At 43.8% G+C, this 20,311-nt stretch overlaps 1 long non-coding RNA gene across 1 annotated transcript in view; it reads right to left on the reverse strand.

Moving 5' to 3' along the window:
- Window positions 1-10,022: 10,022 nt before the first annotated feature.
- Window positions 10,023-20,311, reverse strand: part of LOC144819968 (uncharacterized) — a 105,933-nt gene continuing 95,644 nt past the window's right edge. Inside the window, exon 3 of the long non-coding RNA XR_013607646.1 lies at window positions 10,023-10,100. This is a non-coding gene — a long non-coding RNA (uncharacterized LOC144819968). The remainder of the gene's footprint in view (window positions 10,101-20,311) is intronic.

Raw genomic sequence — 20,311 nt, forward strand, 5'->3', positions numbered from 1 at the left:
ATGTCCTAAAGTTGACATTTTACCAATCAACTCTTTTATCTTCCTAGAGGCATCCTCACAATCTTCTGACCAACTGAAATCAGCGTTCTTCTTAAGTAACACCTTTACAGGTTGCACCAACTCAGCAAAATTAGGGACAAACTCCAAATAGTACTCCACCAGTACCAGGAAGGACCATACTTTATCCTTATCAGTGAGATTGGGCGCCTTCACAATGGAATTAGCAGTTTCAAATGTTGGGCGGATTCCATCCCCAGATATTGCGTGTCCAAGATACGAGACTGTACTCACCCTAAATTTACATTTTTCCCTCTGTAGTGTGAGCCCACTCTCCTTCAACCTAGTTAATACCTGTCTTTATATCAAATCATGGCTCTCCCTATTCTTTCCATAGATCAAGATATCATACTGGGAAAAACATTATTCAATTAATACCTTTAAGTACATCTTTCATCACCCTTGGGAAGCATGCTGCCGCTGAATCTAGGCCAAAAGGCATCTTCAAAAATCTCTAAGCTCCTAAGAGTGTTACAAAAGATGTTAAACGTCTTGAATCTACATGTAAAAGTACCTGGTGATATGCAGCCAATAGGTCCATTACACTATAAACATTTGCTCCATTCAATAATGCTAAGGCATCAGGAACAGTCAGCAGCAGTTACCGGTCAATCCATATGCATTGGTTTAAATCCCTGAGATGCACACACATCCTAATTTTGGTGCTGTTGTCCTTGGGAACCAAAACCACTGGTTACAACAACTCAGAGGCCTCAGTCTACACAATCACACCCAACTGCAACAATCTGTCTAGTTCGTTTTGTAAAAGCTGTACATCAAATTCAGTACTTTCCTTACCTTGTGCACCCAGGCTTGACATTTTTCTTCATAATTATTTCATGCTTAACACAGCCTCAATTCCTCTTTGAAAACCTCCTGAAATTCCTTGACCAAATCTTCATCTTCACTAACATTGGCCAAAAGAAGCACCTGGTCGGGAGAATTTGGATTAAGTGTGATACAAAGATCCCAACAGATTTCTTTTTATCAACGTATACCTTCCCGACTGTTTCACTGTCCTTGAAATTCATAGTCATCAGAGTGTACCCAATGGGTTCCTATCTGGAGGTAATAGTGTTATTTTGTCCTTACCATAAATGTTCTCCCAAATGTTGTCACCCACTAATGTGGAAGGAGAGCCTGAATAGGACATGCACAGATTTCCCACCCAACAAAATATCACACTCAGGCATGACAATCCTTCCTCCATCAATCACTCCATCCTCCTGTCTTACAGCAGAAGATAGTTGCAACATCACCTTCACACTCTCATCAGAGACCTCATTCACCAAATTAGCCTTTGGATTTTTGCAACATGACCCCTTTTGCCACAATTTCTACAACTGACATTGCGAGCATAGCAATTAGGGCTGTTAGACAGATGATCCGAACTGCCACACAGAACACATTTCCATCTAGAATCTTTACCAAAGCTGACATTCATTTTGGAAACATCATTTACTGGCTTTTGTTCTCTGTGTTTGTTATCATGAGATTAATCAGATTATTTTTCTTCCTCCAGACACACTACCAATATCAGAAGCAGAATGTTACATCTCCTTCACCCAACATGAAATGTGTTGCATCCCTTCCTCTATATCAATAGCTTTTTTAACTAGCAATTTCTCCTTGACTCTTAGATCATCAGTACATCGCAACCACTGATCACGAATAAGTGAATCTGATAGATCGCCAAAATCTCTGTTTCTGGCCAACTCTTAAGAGCAATATGAATGAGGGTGGGATGCACACCTTTTACTTATTTTTTAAAGTCAATATTTATTTATCTTCTGTTTGTCCAAAGTTCATCATTTACGGCGTGCAATACTGGTTTTTGTGCCTCCCCCGGTGACACCTTTGAATCATTGAAGAAGGGTGGGGTAACACATGTCACCCCAAAACCAGTCGCAGCTGCCATCATTGCGCCTTTTGGCAACATTCCATCCACGTTTTTCCATTTTCTAATATTCCATAGTTTTAACCATATTCTTCCACGTTTTACCACTTTTTCTGTGTTACTCTGTCATTTCACTTCACATTCAGGTTATGTTCTGCCATTTTCCAGATTTCTAATGCTTGAACCGTGAGTAACCAGAGTAACACAGAAAAAGTGGTAAAACGTGGAAGAATATGGTTAAAACTATGGAATATTAGAAAATGGAAAAACGTGGATGGAATGTTGCCAAAAGGCGCAATGATGGCAGCTGCGACTGGTTTTGGGGTGACATGTGTTACCCCACCCTTCTTCAATGATTCAAAGGTGTCACCGGGGGAGGCACAAAAACCAGTATTGCACGCCGTAAATGATGAACTTTGGACAAACAGAAGATAAATAAATATTGACTTTAAAAAATAAGTAAAAGGTGTGCATCCCACCCTCATTCATATTGTTTATAAATTTCCCCGCAACGTTGGGATTGCACCCACAAAAGTAGTAGTCTCTTTGATTCTTGTCTCATTATTTTAAAAGACTTGACATTCACGGAATAAGATCTGGTTCGTTTTTTATAAAAGCAATGTTTTTCAGGTTGAAATCAACAACACTAATTATGACACATGTTGTTCATGCAAAGATGTTTAAAAAAACTTCAGTGATAAACGCAATTGTGTAACAAAGTGCAAAGATTTAAGAACGTTTTAGTACTGCGCGTAGGTTAGTATAGTATTATGGGTAACGTAGTCTCAGGCAAAATGACGTGCACCACCACGTGAACACGAGAGCGAGGGACAGCGAGCGGCACGGGCCAATCAGGAAGAAGGTAGCATAGAGAACGAGTTTTAAATGAAGGGGTAACAACAGGAGGGTAACTTCACCGGATCGGAAACAAGACAGGATGGGTTTTAGCGTTCATTGCAGGTACGTGTAAGGAGCCAAAATGAAGCAGGGAGATGGAATGTGACCAATGGGCAAATAGACTTGTGAATGAAGACATGAATACTTTGTTTAACACTAAAAACGTACTGAAAAAGAAACCGAGGTAATCATGGTAAAAAAAACACATGGGCATAAAACGTAGTTTCTGATAGTAAAAGGGTGAATAGAAAACGTTATATCAACGGTGAGGGGAATAAGAGCTCATAGTCTCTATGCACAATAGCACTGGATACGAGCGATAAAATGTGGCTGGATAGGCACTGTTTACAAAGGTAGAGTTTGCTAGCGCAGAGGCGACATGTTGCATAAGAAAATTCGCACAATGATCATGATGTACAAGCATTCAATTATTTAAAATTAGATGACGTGTAAGATTAATATTGAATTGATGTAAGTGAATACACGATGTTTACCTTTTGCTATTATTGTTGTTTATAGTGTTCCCTGACGAAGGGCAATGAGGTGCCCGAAATGCATTGGATTTTTAAATAAATATTGCTTTGGACGAACCACTGCGTTGATCATGTTTGAAAATGAGGTCCGGAGGGCACGGTTCAAGCATTAGAAATCTGGAAAATGGCAGAACATAACCTGAATGTGAAGTGAAATGACAGAGTAACACAGAAAAAGTGGTAAAACGTGGAAGAATATGGTTAAAACTATGGAATATTAGAAAATGGAAAAACGTGGATGGAATGTTGCCAAAAGGCGCAATGATGGCAGCTGCGACTGGTTTTGGGGTGACATGTGTTACCCCACCCTTCTTCAACAACTCTTAAGAGCAGCCACATAGTTCCCCACCTACTCCTCTTTTCCTTGCTCCCACATGAAGAACTTGTGTCTTTCCATTACAATGTTAATCCTTAGCCCAAAATGTTTTCCCAAAATAGCAATAGACATTTGAAAAACATCTCTGTGTTCACCATCCCCAGTGCTAATTGGTAGCAAATCAAGACTTTCATAAATTTTCTGTCCATCCATACCTACATTATGAAGCAGTACACCCCGTTTCCTTGCTGGCAAAATTTTTTCTCCTCTAATAGAGAAAAATAGGACTCAAATAACTGTTTCCACTTCATCCACTGCAATAACTGTTCCCCAGATGCTGATAAAAATTGAGGAGGTTGTCACATACCAACTGAGCTCATCTATAAACACCTAAGGAGAAATTTCACACAACAAACTAAAACAAATAATTAAATTAAAAAATGTAACTGATAAACTAATGTAAATACTGAAAATAAAAACTTATGTGGTCATACCGCTACAAAAAGTATTGACACTATTCCATTACATCTTGCACCTGTTCCTTGGTTGTGCCCTTGAAATATACTCTTTATAATTCTGTGTGATCTACAGTACCTTCCTGCCAAACTGCAGATAACTCTTCACATCCAAAAGGTCAACTTCACCTAGATCGTAGGCAAAGTAGTCAATACAATCTCACCATCAATGTGGTTAACCTTCGTAACCCTATGGTCAACTTCACATAGACTGCAGGCGGCGTAGTCCAGAGAATCTCACCCTCGCATAAGTAATTTGCAACGTGATCACGACATGAGACGTCTCACAGCCAATTAGGAACCACAATACAATCTTTTGTCTTGAAGTTTGCTGTTAGGTGAGAACACCCACTATTCTCTGTGGCAGCTTGAAGCCAAAGCAAGAACTGAGGTGGCTCACGACGAAACACTCAGCGCAAGGTAAGTGGCCCTGCGAGAATGCGCATTTAAAATACAATCATTCCAATGGTTGTTATGACAGATAACTGTATAAAGACCACCACCTGGTATACACGGTAGACTGTAGTCTATGGAAAGAATTTTCCTGACAGAAGTGCAAGCAAAAATATCACAGGGTTATGTAAAAATAGTCTTACGGTACCAACACCGTCTTGAACATGCCTAGGTCCATCGAGTTGATGTTTGTGACCTCTTGTTGAAACAGACCACTTGTTGCTACAGTTAAGTCCAAGTAAACACTATGGGCCAGATGTATGACCCTTTCATTTAGCGCCTCTCAATTTGCGACTCAATGCGAATCGCAAATTGCAAGGCACTAAATGAAATGTACAACAGTGTTATTATACTGTTTTGCGATTCCCAATGGCGTCGCAAATTGCGAGGCTCATCAATATTAATGAGCCTCTCGAATTTGTGAGCCCAATGGGAATGCCAGCCTTCCCAGGGAGAGTGGCCTGCTGAGCTCAGCAGACCACCATGCATGGGACTGCTTTTTAATGAAGCAGCTTTTTTTTTTAAATGCAGCCCATTTTCCTTAAAGGAAAACGGAATGCATTTTTAAAAAAAGAAACGTTTTCATTTCATTTTTTTAGTGCAGGCAGTGGTTCCTGGAACTACAACCTGCCCTCAAAAAATATTTTTAGAGATAGTCACAGTAATGCGACTTCTAGTCATATTAATGCGACTTCATTACCACCCTCTTCAAGAGGGTGGTAATTTGCGAGTGTTTTGCGACCGCAATTGTGGTCACAAAGGGCCACCTGCATCAAAAGAAAAACCGGTCGTAAACGGGCAGATTCTCAGAATCTGCCCCTTTGCGACCGGTATTTTTGCATTTGGGATGCATCATTCCAAATGCAAAAATCGTAATTTAAGTAATCTCTAAATTGCGATTACTTAAATTGCGATTGCATTTAAGGAATCGCAAATTGAGATTCCTTAAATGCAATGCATAAAAGTAAAATATTTAGCGATTTCGCTAATAGGAGTCGCAAATTACCATCAATTTTGCACTTGATGGTAATTTGCAAAAACTTTGAAAAATGCACTAAAGTGCATTTTTCAAAGTTCCATTTTACACACACCCTTAGGGCATGTGTGTGTACAACATGCACTCATATGCAGATTTCAGGGGTGCAACAGGGTATCCTTTTGGAACCCTTGAAATTCAATGCGCAATTTGCGAGTACTCGCAAATTGCAAATGCAATTCCCATTCATTCCTATGGGCCTCTATTCCATTCATTCCTTAATTGTGACTCGCAATTTGCAAGTCGCAATTAAGGAATGTTTAGAAGTCGCTATTTTCTTAGCAATTTCTACATGCATAGGCTTTTTTGCGATTCCTTAATATTTGCAATTAAGGAATCGCAAAAGCCACCATGATGCATGTGCCCCAAAACATTCACACATAGCATTGTGGACGCAATTAGGAAGGGAACGCCCCTTCTTAATTGCGGTTCGCAATTCCTAAATAGCGAGTCACAAATAAATTGTGACTCGGTATTTTCACCTATGTGATCACTTTGAACCACTGAGTAAAGATTCCGAGGGAGGCACAGGTTACAACACAAGTGTTTCTCTAATAGTGTCATGGAAATTGTAAAAACAGTTAAAATAATCTACTGGAACTGAGAAAACCGAAAGTTATTCAGAGACAGTGTTGTTTTTAATGCTAGACTAAAGTGTCAGGGATGGTCTATTTCATGAGCTACCGCAATACTATCCTTTGTCTTGACGCTTACGGTTAGTTGAGAACACTCGCAATTCTCTGAGACAACTCGAGACAAAGGAAAGAAATGAGGTGATTCACGAGTACACACTCCGCACGCAGTAAGTGTCCCCACGAGAAAACACATTTAAAATACATTTGTTCCAGTGGTTGTTGCGAAGGATGACTGTATAAAGACCACCACCCGGTAGACATGGTAGACTGGCACCTCTGGAAAGAATTTGCCTGGCTGATGAATCAACATAAATATCACAGCATTATATAAAAATAGTCTTATGGTACCAAAACCATCTTGAACATGCAAAATAATCTACTGTAACTGAGAAAACAGTAAATTATTCAGAAAACAAGGTTGTTTTTGATGTCAGACTAAATTTCCAGGAATGGTCTATTTTGTGAGCTTACAATAAGAACGAATTCCATATTTGAACGGCAAGGTGGAAGAAGAGTTCACATTCAGCTGTGGTTGAACTGAATTAATACACTACCCTTGATCTTGTGATGCTGGTCCTAGAAATCTTACTGTGAAATATAACCTTTCTTATGGAGCACGGTTTAAACTAAATTGGGACATCCCATATCTAGATCCTGAGGTCATAGATAACTTTAGGATTATAGAAGTCTGTTGGTCAACAATATTGATTCTGTAAGTGTGCACATACATATTTTTCACATTGCTATTCATAGTGTTATTCTTCATGTAGGGAAGTTATTCCATGTGCGTTACTGGCTTTTACAGATTATGAACTTAAAAAGAAAGTAAAGGAGGGGTGCTGCATGTTTCAGCGTTATGCAATAGGGTTTCTCTGGCTACCTCTCCCTCATGGACCAGGGATGAGGCCCTTCTCATTTTTCCATATATCCGCTCTCCAAGCACACAGATTGCCCAAGTTCATTTGAGTCTGCAAGGAATAGATTGCATATGTCAAGTTGGTACCATGTGTCAAGTATTGGGAAGTAAAGTCCCCTGCATGGCATTAGAGATCTGTGCTGTCTCCGGCATACACTACAATCCTCTTTATTAAGGGAAAGTAACCTTTCTAGGATAACTATGACAACACTATGCCAGTTCTGCATATGGCAGAGGTATAAATCTGCATGGGCCTTGTAGATATCACTGGGCATCCCATTTGGATGACATGCTCTGGGGAGTGGGGGGTAGAGTGGCAGCCGGATGACTTGTTCGCTAGTAATGTGCGTATTCTCCTTAAAGGAGAATACGCACATTACTAGGGTGATCTCTCCAACTCACATTTTTTAACAATACCAGCCTATGACCAATTAAAAAATGTTGACACCATAAGGCCAGGTATTTTTTAACATCACCTTTTCATCCACCCCTGACCCTTTTTCACTCACAACAGATACACCTCACATAGCACTTACAATAATATAGTGCTCCAGCGTAGTCGCTGCACGCCCCGCCCCACAGCGGGGCGGGAAGACCCTGATGATGAAGCATGAGACCAAGGGTCCTTTTGGTGTGTGAGGGGTATTTTAACAAACATTGCGTATGCCTTACATTTCTAGACATACAATAAACCTCTTTGAGATTAGTGATTAAAGCCTGGCAAAGGGAAATATATATTTAGTAAAGGGACATAACCACGGAATAGTGATACCTTAGCAAACTGGAAGGATTTAAAGAATGGGGCATTCTAGGGATCTTCGAAGTTGGGGTTGTATAGGATATGGTGTTATTGGAACAACTGAGCACTGACTATGCCCTTGAAAAGTCCCAATTGTATACAAGCATACAATTGAAAGAAGAGAGAATACAAGGACACTTGATTAGTTCAAGATTGTTCCCGTTTGGAAAACAGAATATTTACAGATTCTGTAGCTACGAAAGGGATAACTAAGATATAGCAGGCACTGATTGATAACGCTCCCGAAACCTTCACTAAACTGACAGACCTTTGGATAACACTGATTGGGAGGAGACAAGAGAGTGCCCCAGCGAGGTTTCTGTTGGATCAGTAATAAGGCTGGTTCAGTTGACTATTTTGCACTGTATACATTACACACATACAGTTGCTCAGAAGGATAAAACAATATTTACGCATAAGAGACTGTGGGTACATTCTTTTGCACAATTTGGGAAGGCCCTTTGATATAAGTGTGCTGGGGAAGGGTGAAGACCATGCCACTATGGCCACTGAAATCATTTCAGTGGCCATAGTGGCATGGTCTAATCCCAATACAACTCAATGCTAAAGTAAAGATTTTAAGTATTTAGGGCGACAAATGCCCATCCATCAAATATAAAAAGCTTCTCTGAGATACCGGATTGGTAGTTGTGAGATGTAACATCGCAGAGGTATGGGGCAGCTGTATAACACCACAATTCATTACAAGGCACTCAAACATTGACCGATGTTTGGCTGCCAAAATGATGACGGACTGTCACTTAGGGTACGGTATCAGTGGTGTGAATATGATGCACTCAACTAACCACCATATTTAAATGTGCCCACCTTATGCATTTATATTTAGGTTGCTGACAATGCTAAGTGGTGTTTATTAAAAGTAAAAGTATTATGATGGTATGTTTATTTTCTTCAATTATTTCATGTCGGAGGCTATTCTAAGTTTTATTTTAGGGTATGAAGGAGCAGTTAATAAAAAAAGCTTTAATTTTCACAAAAGAATTGGAGGATGGGTTACAGATATTATGAGTTCTTTCAGCTCTATTATTTTCTAATTATTTTTTTCTTTTTTGCCAACTGGTTTTGGATGAGCACTGTGAATGCAGTAGAGAACAGGACACATTATATTCTAAGATAAGACCATCAGATTCTCTGAAGAGCAACCTGTCAGCAGAAACAAAGACTGCAGAGACATTTTATGACCAAGGTAAAAAAGAGACCTGAGTTATAGAATCTTGGGGCTCGATGTAGGTAAATCTTTTTTACCACTTCTTAAATAGCGATTCATACCGAATCGGTATTTAAGAAGTGGTAAAAACTCTCTGGATACTTTGTACACTTGTACCAATCAGTGTAAAATGTGTTTCATTATTTTGATAATTGTTCAAATCGCTGAACAGTCGTTATATACATATTGGTGATTATATACATATTAGTCCTATATTTGCCACATTTTATATCACTTAATCTAGTCCTGTGTACATACTAAAATCCAAAAACATTCGAAAAATTACTTCATGGGGTTGTTTCTACTTGCATGTTATGCCCAGAGCTCTGTGTTTGCCACCACCTTTCACTTTGCTCTTTCTTACCATCGATATATCTACGATTTATTTCCAAGGCTACCAGACCAAGAAAATGTTTATTAGAAACATTAGATAGTAGGAGCGTGGAAGGCTTTAATGGCGTCAAGCAGACATTTTTACAATTGCAACAGGAATAGTAATCAATTTTAATTGTTATGGCTTCTCCCTTCACAATGTAACCTTTACTTTATGGGATAATACCATTGCAATTTTAAATAGCTATCTGCATGTCATGTCATACATTAAGCAAACAGACTGACAATTTATAATATAATATCGGGTGACATTTATTAATTGTATTCTCCAGGAGTGAGAAGTCACATAGAAGTGGGTTTAAATCACCGGAGTGTGTGGAGGTGTCGTAGACGGTACGTGAGTCATTGGTGTATGCAGAATCCTTCTACCAAATACTATTCCGATCAAAGGAGATTCACTTTATAACGTGCAACACAAATAGGAGCTGAAAGAAATAGAAAAATATAGTTATCAAAAATGTAAACACTCATGCTACTTCTGCAAGGCAATATCTCTCATGTGCTCACAAAACAAAACAATATATCTGACCATTAAAGAGTGCCACAGTGGCTGTTTTTTTACACTCTGAATTTCATGGTCATGCTAACTGAGCATGTAGTACCTGTTCAAATAACTGAACATTTTATTTATATGACAAGCTTGTCTAGATTTTGTTGATCCAATACATTGTTACTGAGAGCTCACTGGATAGTCTTCATGCGGGCAATCAACATGCCTGCCAATAACAACTGCTCTGTTGTGAGGATGCAATCATTTGATGTGATTCAGGATGTGTAGAATAGTGCCTGTTTGCCATATCGGCTATCTAGAAACCGCGACTGCCGGTTATATGTTATGTTATGTTATGTTGTGCAGATTTGTAGAGCACACTATCACCTGGGAGGGTATCCTAGTACCGAGCAGGTGTGAGTCTAGCCAAACCTAGGGCCTAGTGCGACTATTTGAAAAGCCAGTTTTTCAGCTTCTTGTGGAATTCAAGTGAGAAGGAGGCTATGTATAGTAGCAGGTCGTTCCAAGCTTTAGTAGCGATGTAAAGGGCTCGATTACTAGATCTGGTTTTCCGTATGTGTGGGATGTGTGCAATTAGGAGTCTCGCTGAGCAGAAGTGTCTAGTAATTTTGTGAAAGCAGATGCAATTGTTAGGGTATGTTCGGACAGTGTTATGTAGTGGCTTCAAAGTGTGGTTAAGGAGTTTGAATTGTGTTTGTTTTTGTATTGGGAGCCAGCGGAACTAGTGGAGCTCCTTCAGGTATGGTTTGATGTGAGCACGGTGTGGGAAATTGAGATTGATTCTGGCTGCTGAATTCTGAATGGTCTGCACCCTTCTGATGAGTTTTTTGTTGATTCCACATAGAGTGTGTTACTGTAGTACAGCTTGCTTGTGACTGGGGCATGTTTGACAGTTTTCCGGCTGCTGATTGGAGCCATCAAATACAAAAATATTGTCAGACATATATTGGGGCAGATTTATGAAGGCCTTGCGGCGCCGGTGCGTCAGTTTTAACATTGGAAAAAGTGACGCACCGGCGGCGCAAGGCCTTCATAAATCTGCCCCATTGTTTATAAAAATATCATCCTGTTGGGCGTAGATTTCTACTACTAACTCCAATAGGATGATATTTTTGAAGACGATATTTAGGACACTATATTTATGTCAGATAATATTGTGACAGGGATATTCTAGTACCATACTAAGTCAACCACGGCTTAGTAAGTGCAGTGCTTAATTTGAGCCGGTAGAATGAATTGTCATACTTGTTAATGTGATGTTTAGTAGTTGAGTTGGTATTGTCATTGGCAGCACTGTGAGAAGCAATGGGTGGTGCAAGCTGCAGTGGCCTCCTGACGAGGGTCAAAGCACTTTTTTTTTTTACAAATTAAGCACAAAGGGCCATATGTAGGTAATCTCGATTTACCTACTCTTAAATACCGAATCATACCGATTCGGTATTTAAGAGTAGGTAAATGGGATGTAGGTAATTTCTCTTTTTAAATTACCGAATCGGTAAGATTCGGTAATTACCGAATCGGTATTTACCGATTCGGTAATTGCCATTCATTCCTATGGGCCTGGAGGCCCATAGGAATGAATGTCAATTACCAAATCGGTAAATACCGATTCGGTAATTGGGGGAAACATTGAAGGGTGGCGGGTGTCACTTTGACACCATGTTGCACCCCTCAATCGTGTATGGGTGCACATGTTGGGCTTGTATGTCTGCAACATGGCAGCATTTGAAAAGCAAAAAAAAATGCTTTTTCAAGGCTTTTCATTATTTACCACCAACTTCTAGTTGGTGGTAAATTACGAATTCTTAAAGCCCTGTAGCACTGATTACAGTGCTACCTACATCTCATAATACAGATTCGGTAATTTTACAGAATCTGTAATTTTACAGAATCCGTAAAATTACAGATTCTGTAAAATTATCGAATCTGTATTTTAGGTGGACCTACATCTCAGTATCCAAATACCGGTCGGTAACGGCCGAAAATCAGTATTTTCGGCCGTTACCGACCGGTATTTGGATACCTACATCTGGCCCTAAGTGACATCAATATTAAGAAGGTAACCCACTTAGCAATATGCTAATTACCAGATATATATATAATTCACCTCCATTCTTCCTTGCTAAATTGACCCTGTCTTTCACTACACCATCAGAATAATGTATTTCATTTCGACTAGCCAACTCAATCATGAGTATAAACTCACTGTTGCAGACCTTGCAATACAGAAGCTAAACCCACTGTGTGCTTTGCGGCCTGAAAATCGAGGGGATGAGCCGAAATAAAGGTAATGGGTCAGAAGGGAAGAATGACAGCAGGATGGTTAGTGAACTATGATAAAGGAGAGAAAAGAAAGAATATGATGGCTCACCAGATTAACCTAAGCAATATTGAAAATTCATAGCTTTTAGATTGTACTGCACTAAATATTATGAAATTGTAAAATCTATAAATTAAATGCAAACTGAAAATGTAAAATGACATGATATGGCTTCACAATCTAAAACAAAAACTTCTGGGTAGAGTTCAACAGACAAAGAAAAAATGCAGAAGTAGAGTTTGGATCTGTTTGAATGTGTTGTTATTGAAGACCACTCTATGGGGTGTACCCTAAAAAGAACACAAGCTAAGATAGGTAATCATTGGCAATGTAAGTTGGTCTGGCCGCTGTTTGAAGATTAAATGTTTGCTGAATCAAAGTTGTTTAAATTCCATGGTCAGTCGAAAATCTTCTTCAAATATGTTTTATTCCGATGCATTGATGAAATTTGAAGAAGACTATGATTCCCGAAAGTCTCTCGACTGTTTCACCAATAAAATCCCACCCTCGTCGCCAATGTAAAGATGCTTCCAACACAGAAAATAGGTTGGTAATCCTTATTGTAGCATGAAAATAACAAGACCTCCAGCTGCTTCACCAACTCCAGTCTCTTCTCTGCTCCACTTCAAACATTAACATTCCATACCACCTAGCAACACTCAACATTCCATCATGAGTAAATCCCCACAATTATATTTAAAAAACATGCACTGATGTGGAGGTTTTACTAGGGATGTTTTAAATAGCAAGTCTTTCAGTTGTTCCATGCATTTCTTTCAAATTATTTATGAGGGAGACAAGAATATATCATTACGAACCTAATGTAGGGAGAATAAATAAAATGAATAGCTGACACTTAAAATTAATATAGTAAAACAAACTAAACTGAAAAAACACATTTTCATCCAGCTTTATCATTAAAGAGAAAATATTTTGTATGCAGATGTGAACAATGTGCCCAGTCTTTATGCTGTCACTGAAGCAATAGGTATCCAATTGGGTACAGTAGGCTAACCCACTGCTCCATGCTGAATGCTGTTTTGGGCAGATGCAAAATGTGAATGACAATTTAACAGATCCTGTCATGCAGCTTGCTAACTAAAAGATTCTCTCTGTATATATGATCAGCATGAACGTTTGAGCAAAACAATAGTCTTAGTCTAAACCTTGACCTTGTTAGGTAGGTCGCTCCCCCTCCTCACAGCACCGCCTGTGCGCCCTGACACTGCCCCAGCTGCCGCTGCTGAGGAAAGTTGAGGCCCTCCTCCACCCACAGGCCTCCACCTGCGCCTCATCCCTGGTGACCAGTGGTAGGCCCTAGGTCTGTGTCATTCATTGTATTGCCCTTATCGTTTCCTGTTGTCTGCGACTGCTGTTGTCTGTCTTCTCTCTGTGCCTGTACTTTCTCCTGTACCCTTCTTTCCTTCTGTTCTCATCGTCACCCCCGTGATTCTGTGCCCGATTTATTTTCCTTCTGTTACCCCCATGATTCTGTGCTCGTTTTCTCTTCTGTTACCCCTGTGATTCTGTGCCCATTTTCTCTTCTGTTACCCCCATGATTCTGTGCCCATTTTCTCTTCTGTTAACTCCGAGATTCTGTGCCCGTTTTTCATTCTGTTACCCCTGTGATTCTGTGCCCGTTTGCTCTTCTGTTACCCCTGTGATTCTGTGCCCGTTTTCTCTTCTGTTACCCCGTGATTCTGTGCCTATTTTCTCTTCTGTTACCCCTGTGATTCTGTGCCCGTTTTTCATTCTGTTACCCCCGTGATTCTGTGCCCTTGCCTTCCGTTACGTTCGCCGCGCCCCTTCTCGCCACTGTGTCGCATGCGGCCCCACCCCTGACTGCCCATTCGCTGCCCCTACCTCCGGCCTCCCGCGGCCCAGCTGCTCCTCCCTCCCACCTCCCCATATATGGCGTCCGCTGCGCAGTGAGGAGAGCGACCCTTGATCTTGTTAGGTAGGTCGCTCCCCCTCCTCAGAGCACCGCCTGTGCGTCCTGACCCTCCTCAGCTGCCGATGCTGAGGAAAGTTCAGGCCCTCCTCCACCTGCAGGCCTCCACCTGCGCCTCATCCCTGGTGGCCAGTAGTAGGCCTTAGGTCTGTATCATTCAATGTATTGCCCTTATCGTTTCTTGTTGTCTGTGACTGCTGTTGTCTGTCTTCTCCCTGTACCTGTACTTTCTCCTATACCCTTCTTTCCTTCTGTTCCAATCGTCACCCCTGTGATTCTGTGCCCGCTTTTTTTCTTTCTGTTACCCCCGTGATTCTGTGCCCTTTTTCTCTACTGTTACCCCCGTGATTCTGTGCCCGTTTTCTCTTCTGTTACCCCCGTGATTCTGTGCCCGTTTTCTCGTCTGTTAACTCCGTGATTCCGTGCCCGTTTTCTCTTCTGTTACCCCCGTGATTCTGTGCCCGTTTTTCATTCTGTTACCCCCATGATTTTGTGCCCGTTTTCTCTTCTGTTACCCCCGTGATTCTGTGCCCGTTTTCTCTTCTGTTACCCCCGTGATTCTGTGCCCGTTTTTCATTCTGTTACCCCCATGATTTTGTGCCCGTTTTCTCTTCTGTTACCCCTGTGAGTCTGTGCCTGTTTTCTCTTCTGTTACCCCCTTGATTCTGTGTCCATTTTTCATTCTTTTACCCCCATGATTCTGTGCCCATTTTCTCTTCTGTTACCCAATCTGTGCTCGTTTTTCATTCTGTTACCCCGTTATTCTGTGCCCGTTTTTCATTCTGTTACCCCCGTGATTCTGTGCCCGTTTTCTCTTATGTTACCCCCGTGATTCTGTGCCAGTTTTCTCTTCTGTTAACTCCGTGATTCTGCGCTGGTTTTTCATTCTGTTACCCCTGTGATTCTGTGCCCATTTTCTCTTCTGTAACCACTGTGATTCTGTGCCCATTTTCTCTTCTGTTACCCCTGAGATTCTGTGCCCTTTTTCTCTTCTGTTACCCCGTGATTCTGTGCCCTTTTTCTCTTCTGTTACCCCCGTGATTCTGTGCCCGTTTTTCATTCTGTTACTCACGTGATTCTGTGCCCTCGCCTTCTGTTCCGTTCGCCGCTAACGTTGCCGCTGCTGCGGCACCCTGCAGCCCCCCTGATTGCCCATTCGCTGCCCCTACCTCCCGCCTCCCGCAGCCCAGCTGCTCCTCCCTCCCACCTCCCCATATATGGTGCCCGCTACGCAGAGAGGAGAGCGACCTTTGACCTTATTAGGTAGGTCGCTCCCCCTCCTCACAGCACCGCCTGTGCATCCTGACCCTGCCCCAGCTGCCGCTGCTGAGGAAATTTGAAGCCCTCCTCCACCCGCAGGCCTCCACCTGTGCCTCATCCCTGGTGGCCAGTGGTAGGCCTTAGGTCTGTATCATCCATTGGATTGCCCTTATCGTTTCTTGTTGTCTGTGACAGCTGTTGTCTGTCTTCTACCTGTGCCTGTACTTTCTCCTATACCCTTCTTTCCTTCTATTCCCATCGTCACCCCCGTGATTCTGTGCCCACTTTTTTCCTTCGGTTACTACCGTGATTCTGTGCCCGTTTTCTCTACTGTTACCCCCATGATTCTGTGCCCGTTTTCTCTTCTGTTACCCCTGTGATTCTGTGCCCGTTATCTTCCCCTCCCAATTAAGGGAACGGGTAGCCTCATGCCACACCTGAACCGCCACCGCCGTAGGGCCCACCAAGGGAAAACGTCCCCGTCTGGCGTACAGTGCCCTAGAGAACTCACCACCGGGTATCTGGCCACGGTCCATGGCATATCCGGGATCATGGGGTGAACCATAGGTGGCATGATTAATTGCTGCCTGCTGAGATGCCCAGTAATACTTCCGGATATTCGGTAAGCCGATCCCCCCGTCGTACCAGGCCAACGTCAGTTTAGCAAACGCGATTCGGGGCCTACCCTCCCAGAGGAGTTGTCTCTGGAGAGACTCGATCTCCTTGAAGTATGACAGGGGAATCGGGTCCATGGAATTCTGGAGCACGTATAGGAAGCGGGGAAGTGCCATCATCTTAAACAGAACCGCACGCCCCAGTATGGAGAGTAGAAGAGACTTCCATCGCACTACATCCCTCCGGAGCCTGACCAGAGGTGGCAACAGATTATTAGTATACCGAAACTGCAGATCCAGGGACACAGAGATGCCAAGACACTTGAATCCCTCCGCTTCCAACCTACCCGGGCAGCCCGCAGGAATAACCTGAGGATCACCACTCAAAACAAAAAGGACCGGCTTCGCCCAATTAATGGCGAATCCGGAATATCTACCGAACACCGCCAGGACGTCTAGAAATGCTAAGAGTGAAACCCGGGGGAGGTCAAATACAATAATATGTCATCAGCATAAAGCAATATCTTATCCTCCCACTCGGACGTCCACCTGAGGCCCCTGATCGATCTGACCCAATGAACCCACGCCGCAAGCGGCTTGAGCGCCAAGGCAAATAACAGTGGGGAGAGGGGACAACCCTGCCGGGTGCCCCTCCCCAAGGCAAAATCGGCTGACCTATGATTATTTACAACCACACGGGCCAAAGGGTCGGAATACAAAAGGCGGACCCAGGAAGCGAACTCTGGACCAAAGCCACACTTATTCAAAACAGCAAAAAGATAGGGCCACTCCACTCTATCAAATGCCATGGTGGCATCCAGCAACACCAAGACCGTCGGCTCGTGTATTTGAGAGGCTCCCCCCCAGAACCCCGTGTAATCTGAGCAAATGAAGGGCCATGTTACGACGGGGCATGACCAGCCGAGTCGCAAGCAGCTTTGCCAAAACCTTCGGCTCAGCGTTCAATAAGGAGATTGGCCGGTATGAAGAACATTCCGTTTTCGGTTTGCCCTCCTTGTGTATAACTACAATATTCGCGACACGCTGGTCGTAGGGAAGCTGGCCCCTCTCCCTGCTTTCACTAAACATATCCTTTACAAAGGGAGCCAATTTATTTGCATTTACTTTAAAGAGCTCAATGGGGAGCCCATTGGGGCCGGAGGCCTTTCCTGAGCGAACCCCCCTAATGGCCTGGGCCACTTCATCGTTCGTAAATGGCGAATCTAGGTAGTCCCTGTCTTCATCCGAGAGGGTGGGCATCGGAATATCCCGAATCATGTCCGCGTTTTCGGACTCCGTGTAATTACATTCGGCGGCATACACCTCCGTGTAGTAAACAGCTAATTTGTCCGCAATCTCCTGCGGATCCGTTATTGTGTCTGAGCCGGGGGGTGCAGCACCGGTACTAACCACGACGCCCACTCCCCCTTTTCCAACCAGGCAATCAGTTTCCCAGACTTATCTCCATGCTCGTACACCCTGCTCTGGGTATCTGCCAACTGCGCCTTCACCCCATCACGCACCAAGCTCCTATACTCATCCCGAAGGAGGCGCAGGCGGTGCATCCCCTCCGGGGTGGAGTCAAGCGACACCTCCCGTTCCAGCGCCCGCAGATCCGATTCCACTCTGTCCATCTCTGCACGGCCCTCCCTCTTCTTCCCCGAGATAAACAATAGCAATTCCCCTCTAAGAACCGTTTTGAAAGCTTCCCACAGGGAGCATTTAGAGTCCACCGTTCCGACGTTTTCTTGAAAATAACTGTCCGCAACTCGCACAATCTCCTTTTTAGCTGCAGGGTCTCGCAACCGCCAGGCGCTAATAGGTGCAACCCTAGCCACGTCGTACCCACCAAGGTCTAAACCGATCCAAACCGCGAATGATCCGAGAATCCCCTCGCCAAGTGCCTCACCTCCCTGATCCAAACCGCCTGTGCCGCCGGTACCAATACATAGTCTATCTTGGAAAGGGACTTGTGTGCAGCCGAAGCATGTGTGTACTGGGATTCACTGGGATTTTTGAGTCTCCATCCATCAATCAGACCTGTAGTCTCCACAAAGTCAGCCAACCATCTCCAGGACGGCAACAGAGCCCAGGCCGGGCACCTATCAGCCTCCCCACACATAACTGCATTAAAATCACCCCCAACAATCAGCACCCCAATAGGCAACGTCAGAAAAATCTTGCCCAGGTCGTTAAGAGTGTCAGTCTGAACGGCCGGTGGAACATACACAGATAAAAAAATAACAGTCCTCCCCTCCCACAGATCCGAAATCCCAGCATATCTACCCCTATTATCGGTCCATGTGGCCTGGATGGCCAGCGGGAAGGAGTTCTTAACCAAGATACCAACCCCTCTCGACCCAGACGTAAAACCAGAAAGTGCGACCAATTTATATCCCCCTCTGTGAAGCGCCATGCATCGCTTTCCCATGAGGTGAGTCTCCCGTAGCAACACCACATCCGGGGAGTGCCTCTGAATCAGCTGACTGACCATACCTCTCTTGATCTTGTCCCCAAGTCCATTCACATTCCAACTCAATGCGGAGATCCCAACCCCCCTTTTAGCGGAAGACATCATTGCACCAACAAATTTCAAAATCGACTGCCGGCCACCAGTGCGAAATAAAAAGACATACAAAAAAAACACAACACACCCCCACCATCCCCCTCCCCGCACCCCTGCATTCAGCTTTTGCTCATCCCCAACTAGCAGTGTGCCTGTCACCCCCAACTACACCACAAAAATCTAAAAGAAAATAGAGGAGGGCCTACGGACTTGCTCCCTACCCGCCAACTCTTTGTGGATATGCCAGCACCATAAAATAACTCAAAAACGTGTGAACACAAGTCTGCTGGCAATCCCAGCATTAGCCCCCGCTGAAACATCCCCCGAAACAATAATCAATAACCCCCTATTGGCCTCACGCTAAAGCAAGTCATTGTTCTTCAGCTCCCCCTTGATCGCCGGACTCCTGGTCCGGCCACGGAATGCTATCCAGCCAGTCCGCCGCTACATCAGGGTTATCGAAAAACCAGGTCTTGCCATCCAGTTCCACGCGCAGGCGGACAGGAAACATCATTGCGTACCTCATGCCCTTGTCCCTCAGCTTCTTTTTAATCGACAAGAACCGCTGCCTTTGTTTCTGGACTGCCTGAGTGAAGTCCGGAAAGAACAGAAGTGTTGCATTCTCAAATTCCAAAGGGTCCTCCGCAGGGGCAGCTTGCAGGATAGCGTCCCGATCACGAAAGTTAAGGACTCGCGCTATGATCGGTCTAGGATTCTCCCCGACCCGGGGCACGCCACCCGGCACCCTGTGAGCGTGTTCCACTGTGAAAAACTTGCTGAGGCCCTTAGGTTTAAGATGATTAAGGATGAGGTTCTCAACAAATAGATCCGTTGCCTGCCCCTCAGCCTTCTCCGGGACTCCCAGGATGCGAACATTGTTGCGTCGGGCCTGACCCTCATACTCATCGAGCCGACGATCAGTAGTCTCCCTTGAGGCCCTAAGACCACGCACCTCCTGCTGCAGCTGGTTCACGTCGTCAATTAAGCTTGTAGTTTTTACTTCCAGCGATGTAACTTTTTCGCTCGCCTTCGAGAGGTCCGCCCCATTTCTATCGAGACGGTATCCAGCTTGGTGTCGAGAGTCTCCATCTTCTGGCCCAGGGATGTCCAGACCCCAGTGATAGCCGCAATAAGGTCTGTTAAGGACGGTTCCTCTTCCCCGGAGTGGTCGTCGGAGCTTCCACCTGGACCCCTCTTAGACTCAAGAGGCGACCCCTTGGGCATAGTGTATCTATCCAACCTATTAGTTTGCACTTGTCTGGCGCCCCTGGTGGTCTTGGGTTTCTGTCTCCCAGTGTCCGTCTTCGTCGCCATAGTGCCCCCCAAGGGCTTTCGCCGTCGCACTCAGGAATAATCAGTGGGGGGTAACCCCTATCATGCAGTGTCCAGCCGCTGAACAATGGGATCGCCGCCT

The sequence above is a fragment of the Lissotriton helveticus genome, chromosome 2_1, assembly GCF_964261635.1.
Source record: "Lissotriton helveticus chromosome 2_1, aLisHel1.1, whole genome shotgun sequence".
Lineage (NCBI taxonomy): Eukaryota > Metazoa > Chordata > Amphibia > Caudata > Salamandridae > Lissotriton > Lissotriton helveticus.